The following is a 12,600-nucleotide window of genomic DNA, read 5'->3' as shown; positions in this document are numbered from 1 at the left end:
ACTTATCGAAAAAATGCCAAAATGTTTTCCATAGCGGCTGCACCATTTTACTTTCCCATCAGCAGTGTAAGAGAGTTCTAATTTCTTTACATCTTTGCTAACACTTGTTATTTTTCTTCTTCTTCTTTTTTTGATTATTGCCATCCTAGTGGGTGTGAAGTAGTGTCTCATGGTTTTGATCTTAGTTTCCATGATAATTAATGATGTTGAGCTTCTCTTCATCTGCTTATTGGCCATTTGTATATCTTCTTCAGAGAAATGTCTATTCAAATCATCTACCCATTTTTAAATTGGGTAATTTATCTTCTTATTATTGAATTATAAACATTCTTTATGTATTCCAGGTACAGGTTCTGTATGAGGTGTATTTGCAAATAGCTTCCCATTCTGTGGGTTGTCTTTCACTTTCTTGATAGTGTCCTTAAAAGCACAAAAGTTCTTAATTTTGATGAAGTCCCATTTATGTATTTGTTCTTTGGTCATGTGGGCAAATGAAACCATTGCCTGATCCAAGGTTGTGAAGATTTATACTTATGTTTTCTTCTAATAGTTTTATAGTTTTATCCCTTGCATTTAGGTCTTTGATCCATTTTGAGTTTATGTGTATGGTATGAGTTAAGGGTCCTACTTCATTATTCTGCTTTGCATATCCAGTCGTCCCAGCACTATTTGTTGAAAAGATGCCTTCCCATTGAAGGGTCTTGGCACCCTTTTTGAAAATCAATTGAACATAAATGTCAAATTTTGTAATGGAAAATGATTTTCATCTTAAAATCATATAGCAGTCCAATCAAGCTCATGTTAAATATTAGAGTATGCAAGGTCTCAAAAAATTCCTCCTAGCAACTCTTTCTCTGGAAGCTCTTGGAAGTTGTACTCTACTAAAATGAGGGAGTAAATCAAGAAAGAGGAATACGCAATATAAGATCAAGGAAACAAAGAATCCAACTCCAGGGAACTGTGAGGAGGAGTCCCAGGATGACAGTCATGTTGCAGGCCATGAGATAACTGGCCTAGTTTGTAGCAGGGGAACAGGGAGCTGTGAGAGGGCATCTTCAGGGGGAATAAGGAACCAGCAGATTTTAGACAGGTTGGAGTGTTTGGAATGGGTATTGATAGGTATGTTACAGAAGTGTTAGAACACCTGGATAAAAATAGCATTGGAAATATAGAAATCTCAAATGAAATACTGAAGCAGTTGTTAACTTGAGAAAAAAATCAGAGGACTAACAATAATGTGCTAAGGCTAACTAAACACTAACTAACGATAATATACTACTTTGCTCAGCAGTGAACAAATTATATAGTCATAATCATGTAAACTTGGCTACTGATTTAACTAAGAATTGTGTTAGAGGGATTGGGGGACATTAAGGATATGAGGTTGAGTGGGGGGAAGTATAAGAAAGCTAAGTTCTTCACTATTGTAAAAGAAAGGCAATAGATAACGTCTAAAATTGTTAAATAAATAGCTGTTGAGGCATATTATTTAAGTTATATAATGGGTAAACCAGAAGAAACAGCTAAAGCCACAGAAAAGTGTTGCCTCTTCTGAGGATGATGGGAATGGTGGAGCAGAAAACTGCTGTTGTTTGCTGTTAGCCATGCCTCAGTATTGCTTTATGTTTAACTATGTGTATGTATTACTATGAGAAAAAATTATTATTTTTTAATTCACAAGAGACAGGAACCACAAAGAGATCACCACCTCATAACATGAGCCAACTGCAAACTTAAACATCACCTTTGGTTATTTGAGCATGGCCTCTACGTGGGTGAAGTATGTGGCAGAGAGGATAAGGCCGTGAGCCTTCTAGATGCCAACCTCTGATGATGTGAATTATGCGTGCAGGTGGCTTTCAACTGGCCAGCTAATTTCTGCAATATAGGAAATGACTGTAATTTCTGTTTCTGCATCTGGCCTCAAAAGAGAAAGTGGCCCCAATTGCCTATTGAATTTATGGAGATGAGATCTCAAGTATCTTAGGATAATTGTTGGATGAAGGGACGGGCTTTGCCAGAAAAGCAATTTTAGCACTTCTCCCTCTCATAGGGTACTTCGAAACAATTTTTCTATTTAATTTTTTTAAAGTACCATATCTTAAAAATTTCCTTTCTCGCCTGTGACTGGCTTCTCTTTGTTAATGCATTTTAGCTCCAATTTTAGTTTACAAGTTCACCAAAACAGGGTTCTTCATAGCAATCTTCCTTTCTTATTTACCCTGCTTTATTGTTATATGTTTGTCTTTCTACCTATGTCCCACATATATCTCCTGTTCGTGATCATTATGTTTCTGTGCCTCTTTTTCTGTTCCTCATCTGTCTCTTTCATCACCTCCCTAAATCCTTTTATCTGTGACGGTTGTTTTGCCTCACACTCCCACATTTTTCTCTCCATTGTCCATTCATTTAAGAAGTATTCATCGAGCAGCTATTATATGCATTAAAACATGACACTCCCTGAGACACAGGCTCTTAACAGTCTAATTGAGGTGACATACAAATCATGAATAGAAATAGTAATTAACTATAGTTAATGATGTAATGACAAAATTATTTCTATACACGATGAATGCTACAGGATTAAAAAATAAAGGTAATATGTGCTCATTGTAGGAAATTTGCAAAGTATAGAAAGTATAAAAAAATGAAAATTGAGTCAGACTGTCTAGGTTGGAATCCTAGCTCTATCCTTATTAGCTCTATAGCCTTGGGCAAGTTGCTTAACCTCTCTGAGCTGCACTTTCTTCACCCATTAAATGGGGATAATAATATTACTTCCTTACCTCAGAGGGTTAGTAGGCTTACCACGGAGCCTAGGACATTTAAGTGGTAGTAGTTACAGTTGTTATTACCACCACTGTCAGCTTTTTGGTATATGGCCTTCAATTTTTTTTTGCTGACATATATTTCACGAACCCTTATGCAGTTTAACATGTTTTTCTCCGTATTTCCATTTTTTCCTAGATTATGCTTTATTGACTAAACTTATTTAATGCTATTTCCTCTTCCTTTAGTCAATTCTCTAATTTCTCCTTTTTCTTTCTACCTATAATTATTCCCCACCCCCATTATTTGGCAAGTAGTCAGACAGGCAAGAAATATTTATTGAGCTGCTACAAAGTATAGGTACTTTAGGGACCTCCCTGGCGGTCCAGTGGTTAAGACTCCATGCTTCCATTGCAGGGGGCACAAGTTCGATCCCTGGTCGGGGAACTAAGATCCCACATGCGGCGCAGTGCAGCCTAAATGAATAAATAAATACAAAATAAAATCAAAATACAGGTACTTTGTTAAGTCTCAAGGAGATCGGAAATAGAAGGTGAAGAAATTATTATTTTTTCTGGTAAACTTGTTTACGTAGGGTGCCAGCCCTGACACAGGAAACAGAACTGGGCTCTAGTCCCTAGCTACATCACTCTCCAGCTCGTGTGACCCCTAGAGGCCTCACTTTCTCATTTGTACAAATGGGTACAGAAATGCCTACCCTACCTATGTCATTATGCTGTGGATCGTGGATGTCAATGAACTTTGTAAACTAGGCACATCAGAAAAATTGCAAGTACTCAGGTTTAGGGAGAAATTGGTTCCTTCCTTTTTTAGCAAGTGGGCAGTGCAGCTCATTTTTCTTTCTTTTTAAAAAAATTTCAACTCGTAGAGGATAATTTTAATTAGTCTTCTTGCCTTCACTCACTTTGTCAAGAATAGTTGAATCTCTGGTCAGAATTCCCCGCAAGCCAAACTGGTTTAATGTACTAAACCAGCTCTACATTTGCTGTTATGAATACTGTTATTATAGAAATGAAAATGCTGCCCTCTGCATAGACTAGCTGGACCCCCCACTTGCTTGTCTTCTGCAGACAATTGGAATTCACTAGCCCTTGGCCTGGACTGCCAAATTAATGTATTATTTAGATTGGAGATTCATTTTCTGGGAGGCTTTATTTTTATTTATTTATTTTAACATCTTTATTGGAGTATAATTGCTTTACAATGGTGTGTTAGTTTCTGCTTTATAACAAAGTGAATCAGTTATACATCTACATATGTTCCCATATCTCTTCCTTCTTGCATCTCCCTCCCTCCCACCCTCCCTATCCCACCCCTCTAGGTGGTCACAAAGCACCGAGCTGATCTCCCTGTGCTATGTGGCTGCTTCCCACTAGCTATCTATTTTACATTTGGTAGTGTATATATGTCCATGCCACTCTCTCACTTCGTCCCACCAGCTTGGATTTTGCCAGATTTTAAAATTAACTTTCTCCTCAAGATTTGAGAAAACTAAATAAAATTCCCTCAGTATTTTTGTCATCATAAAAGAACCATGTTCATATAATGTCTTAGGTTTTGCTTTAAAATACACAGAAAAATAAGATATGGGGAGGCTCTATGAAATAGGCACGTCAGAGATGATAATCATTGAAGCCAGTCATGGAGGTTTATTATACCGTTCTGTCTATTTTTGTGTGTGTTTGAAAGTTGACGTAATGAAAAATATGAACACAACAAATCGAAACAAAGAGACTACGTTCACGGTTTGTTGCAGTTTGTTTTCATAGGCGTTTCCATGGCCTAAGAATTTTGATAGGTTAATTGGGAAATCTATAAAATCATGCAGAATTTTGAAATTTTCCAACCATTTCAGATTTGCTTTTATTTTATACAGAAAACCCAGTGAGGGGAATGATTACTTTCTCTTGTTGTTATGCAGACAAGGAAATTTTGTGGTCAAGTGACTTGCCCAAGGTCACATAAACACCTAACACTAGAAGATGGAGTAGAAAGCCAGGCTCCCTACCATGCTGGGGCTCATTTTACGCAAATGTCAGAGGCACAAAATAGTTCCCAGCTAAGCTTGAATAAGCCTCCTATAATTGCTGGAATATTTTGTTAATGTGATGCCAGCATATTTTTAAATATGGAATTTCAAGTTCATAAAACCTGATGATGGGTGCGAGGATGAGAAGCTGCCATTTATCAGGCCAGGCACTGTTTTAGGTGTTTTATATTCATTTACATTTCCCCAAATCCTTAGGTTTGAGTCCTGCCTCCTCCAATTCACTAGCTGGGGGACTTGGAGCAACTTATATGGCATCTCTAGACCTCAGTTTCTTCATCTGTGAAAAGGGGGTGATGATACCTACCTAACTGGGGTTTGATGACAGTTAATGAGATAATGTATAAAAAGGGCTTAACTCAGTGCCTGGTATATACCAAAGTTATTAAAAAGGTGATATTAGAAAAAGGCAAGGAGGAGGATCCCTGTAAGGCTCAGGTAAGAACACAAATCATTTAAAGAACTGTCAAATGTGTGGCATGGCTGTCTCCAAACTCTCCCTTCCTCTGCTCTTTTCTCACTCTCTAGTTTATGATAGTCAACTTGTTTTAATCACACAGATACGATCATGTTAATTATCTACTCAAAACTCTTAAATCAGGGGTCCCCAACCCCCGGGCTGTGGGCTGCTACCAGTCCGCGTCCTGTTAGCAACCGGGCCGCACAGCAGGAGGTGAGCGGCGGGTGAGCGAGTGAAGTTTCATCTGCCGCTCCCCATCGCTCCCCGTCACTAGCATTACTTCCTGAACCATCCCCCCCCACCCCCAGTCTGTGGAAAAATTGTCTTCTGCAAAACTGGTCCCTGGTGCCGAAAAGGTTGGGGACCGCTGCCTTCAATGGTTCCCTACAATCTCTCAACATTCCAGAATCTTTTTGTCAGCCAGAAGTAAACCGTTCCAAAGTTTACTGCCAAATTTGAACCTTTGCAACTCCCTGTAGAGCCTAAGGATAATGCTGTGTGAAACATATGCTGGTGATAATTATTATTTTATATTACTTATTTGGCTGCATTGGGCCCTTGTTGCTGTGCTCGTACTCCTCGTTGCAGTGTGCGGCCTTCTCTTTGCGGTGGCTTCTCTTGTTGCGGAGTACAGGCTCTAGGGCACATGGGCTTCAGTAGTTGTGGCACGCGGGCTCAGTAGTTGTGGCTCATGGGCTCTAGAGCGCAGGCTCAGTAGTTGTGGTGCACGCGCTTAGCTGCTCCGCTGCACGTGGGACCTTCCCGGACCAGGGCTTGAACCTGTGTCCCCTGCATTGGCAGGCAGATTCTTAACCACTGCGCCACCAGGGAAGTCCGCTGGTGATAATTTAACAATTCAGTAAAGTAGGGAAGAGCAAGTCAATAAATGGTGATATTTAAAAATATATCCTCATAGTTCATATTTCACATCAAAATTACTTGCAGGTGAATAAAAAAAGGAAACTATAAAAAGTGGATCAAAAATTGAAACCATAAAAATGTGAATATCACACTTCTTTATAGAGAAGGATGTGCTAAGCTTAAAAACAGTTGGAGAAAAATCATAAAAGAAACTTAAAATATTTGACAATATAAAATGAAAAGCCATGTCAAGTATAATAAAAGAACATGCTTGGAGAAATATTTGCCATAGATATGAGAGGAAAAAATAATGTCTTTAATATCTAAAGAGCACATACAAAATAATAAGAAAATACAAAGGCTCTCAATGGGAAAGTGACATTAACGAACAAGTCACAAAAGAGAACATGTGAATGGCTAATAAACATATGAATAAATGTTCACCTGCACTAGTAATAAAAAATGCTAATGGTACAACAAGAGACCAATTTTCACCTATTAATTAGCAAAGATGAAAAAAGACAATACTCTGTGTTAGATAGGGTGCCCTAAGAAGGGCATTCATCCGCTGATAATGGGAGGGGAAACTGATGCAGTCTTTTTGGAAAGCAATTTGGCAATATGTTTCAGGAGGTAAAATATAGCCCTACCCTTTGACCCATAGTTCCACTGTTAATAACAATCACTCCCCAGGAAGTAAGCAGAAGTCTGGAGAAAATTTATGCAAAGAGCAGAAGTCTGGACAAAATTTATGCAAAATTTATAATAACCAAATTGTCAGTCAACCTAAATGTCCAACAATGGGCATGTGGAGAAATAAATTATTGTATAACTTTAACAGAATATTGTGTAAGCTATTAAATATTGTACCCAAATGACATAGGAAACACTTATAATGTTTCGGAATATAAAGATCATATATCACTGTATATATACATTCTCACCTGTGTAAAAAGTGATGCAGATGAATAGAAACAGAAGGAAAAACTGTTAATGCGGTAGGTATCCCAGAGAAGCAAGATTATGCTTATATTATCCATGGTAAATTTTCCGTTTTATAAATTTTTGACAATAGCCATGTATGTTTTGTTATTTGGAAAAACAGCTGTTTAGAACAGACCGTGACAAGTGCTACCTACTATAAATATGCCCTGTCATCAATATTTAACCACTATTATTATTAGTGTGTTTGATGTCCAGCAGATGGAGCTGCATCCCTTAACATTCAGCGCAAACTCGGAATATTAAAAACTACGGCCACATTTTCATTTGTTTCGTTTTGTTTGAAGAAAATCCCGTCTAGCCTCCTTAAGGTTTTGTAAAGCATATGTTCTTAAAAAAAAGTATTACGTTTAAAATCTGTTTTGAGAATTTTGTGAAACCCCTCTGAGATAATTGGAGACACCCTGGGGTGTCATAAGAAGCAGGACTAGTAATGGGTTTGGGGAACTAGGGAACTTGAGAGATTAGCCGATTGTGTGGGGAGTCAAGGCAGAGCCAGAAAAAACAAGCCAAGGGACCTGTTCACTGGGCTTCATTTGCTGAGTAAAAGCAGCCTAGGAAATTGTATTTTGATGTGTAAGTGCATGGGCTTAGCATTTCAGCATAATTTCAGAATTGATGTTTTCATTGGTCCTCACCGCACATTTGGGCGGTGATTAAAAACACTGGCTTTGAAGTTAGAAAGACCTAATTTCCAAGCCTAATTCCATCATTTCTTAGCTGTGTGACTTTGGGCAAGTCACTTCACCTCTCTGTGCCTTACTTTCCTCATTTGTAAAACAGAGATAGTAAAATAACCTACTCCTAGGGTTGTTATGAGAGTCAAGTGAGATAATGCATGTAGAAGTGTTTGGCATAGTGCCTGGCACATGGTAAGCGCGAAGTAAATGTTAGTGTGATTATCATTCATTCATTTATTCAACACATACTAACTGTGTGCCAGGCAGGGGGCTCTGCACTGGTGAGAGAGAGGAAACTGACACAGTCCTGCCCTGTAGGAGTTTAGGGAAGGGATCCCGTGTGTAAGTAGCAGTGTGAGAGAGCTTGGAACCAGGATTTCTGGGTCTCTATGTGACCCTGATATATTTTAAACCTCAGATAAATTACTTAGTCTCCATCTTCCTCTCGGTAAAACAAGGGGTTGGGGACCATATGATCTCTAAAATATCTTCCAGCTCTGAAACGTTCTATGACTGCATTTCAAAGAACATTACTGAATGAGATCAAATCAAAGTTATTATCTTTCAAATATATTCACATTATGTAGTCTCTTCTCCGGAGATTCAAAATTCTCATAATTAGGTAAAGGTCCAAGGGCAAGCAGAATGATTACAGCAGAAGCTGGATAAGATACCCATCTGTGAGAGGTTGAAGAGAGAAAAATCAGTCTTCAAAAAATATATGGAAATAGTACCTTGCAAAACATTATATTCATGGTTAGTTTAATTGCCAGAGAATACAAGTGATTAATTTCCATTTTCACAAATTTCATGGGGCATCAAAATGCCTTTGGTATTGTCAAGTTATAAAGAAAATTACCGTGTGTGTGTGTGTGTGTGTGTGTGAGTGTGTGTGTGTGTGTGCAGCATGTGCGCGTAGGTGCATTTGTGCATATAAGCATATCTGTGCTTGGGGATGGCTTTGCTTTTGCTCTCTCTCTCTCTCTCTTTTTTTTTTTTTGGCTGCACTACGTGGCTTGTGGGATCTTAGTTCCCTGTCCAGGGATCGAACCTGCCACCTCCCCCTGACTCCCACCACAGTGGAAGCCCGGAGTCCCAACCACTGGACCTCCAGGGAATTCCTGCTTTTGCTTTCTTGATTGTATTCACTTAAATCAGCGATTGGCAAAGTTTCTGTAAAGGATCAGGTAGCAAATATTTTAGGCGTTGTGGGCCACATACCACCTCTGTTGCTGCTCTCCAATCCATTCCTGCCTCACTCCTTATACTCAGTAGAGGACACAATGCTTCCATCAGGGTAAAACCTCATCCATCCAACAGGAACTCGCGTTGTCCCACTTCAAGTCCACCAGCCACCCAAGCCTGCACTGTCCCTTCTCATCCCTCCTGGGTCCTCCTGAAGGCAGCCCTCCTCTGTTCTCTGGGCTCGATTCTCACCTTGTCAGCGACGTTACTCTTTACTACACCTTTGCTCTTTAGTCTTTCCTTTTCTACCAGAAAAATCATGAAAATATTTAAATATCTTTAAGTTTCTCATCAAGAAAGAAAGGCAGAGGCTTCCCTCGTGGTGCAATGGTTGAGAGTCCGCCTGCCGATGCGGGGGACACGGGTTCGTGCCCCGGTCTGGGAGGATACCACGTGCCGCGGAGCGGCTGGGCCCGTGAGCCATGGCCTCTGAGCCTGCGCGTCCGGAGCCTGTGCTCCGCAACGGGAGAGGCCACAACAGTGAGAGGCCATTTAATCACATAAAGACCATTCTTCAATCCCAGGGTGTACAAAAATAGGCCGAGGATTAGATTTGGGCTGCAGGACATAGTTTACTGACCCTCATCTTAAATCGAATTTTCGGCCTCCTGTCTCTACTGGTTTGGTTTCATAGAATCTCTCCATTCCCACCACATCCCACCACACTCAGCACCCAGGTTGTTTCTCACCCTAGTCTCCTCTACTCTCATCTGGTTCTGCACCCTCCCTGCTTCCTATCTAATTTCCTTCCTTCTAATTCCAATCACACCCTGGCTACCAGTGCTTTACAAAACATATGCTTTACAGAACCTCCTAAAGGTTCTGTAAAGCATATGTTCTTTTAAAAAAAAGAAAGGATTATGCTTAAAATTTGTTTTGAGAATTTGGTGAAACCTCTCTAATTGGAGACACCCTGGTGATGCTCCAGCAGAAAGCATCACCCCTGAACCAAAATGGTGGTAATGTAGCCAACAGATTGACTGCTCCATAGACAGGGACTCATCAACACATCCATCCCATGAAACAACTTGCCAGGTTTCCTGAGCCCAGGTCTCTAACCATGGCATGGACTTAGTTTCCATCTAGAACTGAACTTTTCATTATTCAGCAAATACTTACTGAGCATCAGTTATGTACTTGGCATGGTACTAGAGACTCTGGACACAGCAAAACACAGCATGGCCATGGTTGTGACCTTCACGGAGCTTACACAACATAATGGGGGAGGTAGACAGGGAAGCATTTCTATGTAATATTGCAAGAAGTGCAGGGTGTTTGTGGGAGGATAGAGGAGGGCACCTAACCGAGACATGGAGGTCAGGGGAGGTGGCACGCAGAGGAATTGACACCTAACTCTTGTTTCTGGGTATGAAAGATATATGGAGCCCTATATTAGAGCCGACCCCAGCATCAGGGACCCTAATGTCCTTAGCAGGTGCATCCTGAGCTCCGCTTAGACCTTTGCTAACAGTAGTCCTGCCCAATCTAGCCTTATTCCTTTGAAATGAGCTCCTGGTTTCAGTCTTATTTCCTAGGTTCGCTTCCCCAGAAACAGTGTCTTAACAGGCCCCTGGCCTCATCCCCACATCTAGAACACTGACCCTAACCTAATCCTGAAGGTCCGCCTCTTACAGGTGGAACGTTTTTGCTAAAGTGATGACAATTGAGCAGCCAGTTGGCAAGAATGGTGATGATTAACTTTATCAGCTTTCAATTATTAATACTGATAGCAGCGATTACTCTTTTCAGACATGACACATTTGCCTTTTTCAGCATGATGGGTTGGTTATGAAGGCGGAAAGAATAGAGCATCCAATGTTAAATGGGTATTTTCTACACTCACCATTTTAAGTTTAAATTCTGAGTCCCGAAGAAAATTGGTCAGAAAGGGTCCTCTTACTCTTCATTAACTACAAAATGAATAAAAGGATCTCCTCCTTTTGTGCCCCCCCACCTTGTGTAGAGGCTTCTTGGGAGGTATGTTCGCCTATTCATATGTTAATTCTGTAGAGCCCTCAAGTCTTTTCACAGAGGCCCTGTACAATGAGAGGGGAGTCTGCATATTTCAAAAGAGCAGCATATGCTCCTAAAGGTGAACGTGCAATACAGCGCTGCAGGGGAAATACGGTGCATTCTTCTTTGCCCCTTTGCTGAGAGAGTTTACAAGCAACATTTGGAAATGGACGGCATTTTTCTATATAGAGATTGAATTTCACAATTAACCATGATTTTTTTTTATTGAGAGGTTCAGGTCTTGTAAACTACTTTCCTTTTTTAAAAAACAATGTAAATAAGAGAAATGAAAGTTTGAATTCCTAGAAAAGCCCCAGAAGTACCTTCCCCTGAAGCTGTTTAACAGTTCTTTTGAAAAAGAATTCTCCTCAGAAAAAATTCTGAGCTGGCAGGGAAGTGGACAGTGTGTATGACTTAATATCTGAAATCTCTCTCTTGTTCTCTTATTTTCATTGTTAAATGTAATTTGTCCTGTCACAGGGGTGCTTGATGTTTAGGTGATATTTCAGATATGCAAATGATTCATTAGGCGAGTATTTGATAATCATATCTCAAGAAACTTCTGATAGACATTAATTGCTTCTTCTAGAATTATATTCTAGTGCTCAGTAATGACAAACACTGTGTATTAATTTCACATGTATTAGAAATAATGACTAAAGTAAAACCTATTTGATGTAATGACCATTAGTTCAGAGCTGTTAAACGATGCTTCATGGCTTAAGATGAATAATAATGGCCCATTTTTCATCAGACAGATGTTCCATCTTACTGTAAAAAGAAGTTACGTCATTGAAATAGAAAATGTAAGAGAATTAGAATATACCATGTCACTAAGCTTGATTAGCGAAATCGAACAATTAATGTCTGAAAAGCATTAGCATTTGCAATGCACTATGAGCTGTTTTTATCATGTTTTCTGTGGGATCAATTTTTTTTTATGGGATCAATTTTTTTAAATTTAACATCTTTATTGGAGTATAGTTGCTTTACAATGTTGTGTTACTTTCTGCTCTATAACAAAGTGAATCGGCTATATGTATACATATATCCCCATATCCCCTCCCTCTTGCGTCTCCCTCCCTCCCACCCTCCCTATCCCAACCCCCTAGGTGGTCACAAAGCACCCAGCTGATCTCCCTGTGCTATGCGGCTGCTTCCCACTAGCTGTCTGTTTTACATTTGGTAGTGTGTATATGTCCATGCCACTCTCTCGCTTCGTCCCAGCTTACTGTGGGATCAATTTTGAAGGATGTTTCACACAGAAAAATTTAAAAATTAGAGTAGAAATCCATAATAACATGGCTTAGGGTTACATGGGCTATGAAATGATGCAGTGGCAAACCACAGTTTTGTGAAAATAAACAATTTTTTAAATTTGAAAAGCAACTGTTAACATTGGTTGTCTCCTGGGTGGGTTGCTGGGGGATAGGAGTGTGGAGGAGATTATTTATTTTAGACTTACTTTTCACTGTCTCTATGTTTTTTAAATTTTTGCATAC

Source organism: Tursiops truncatus, chromosome X, assembly GCF_011762595.2.
Source record: "Tursiops truncatus isolate mTurTru1 chromosome X, mTurTru1.mat.Y, whole genome shotgun sequence".
Classification (NCBI taxonomy): Eukaryota; Metazoa; Chordata; class Mammalia; order Artiodactyla; family Delphinidae; genus Tursiops; species Tursiops truncatus.
Note: the sequence above shows the minus strand (reverse complement) of the source record.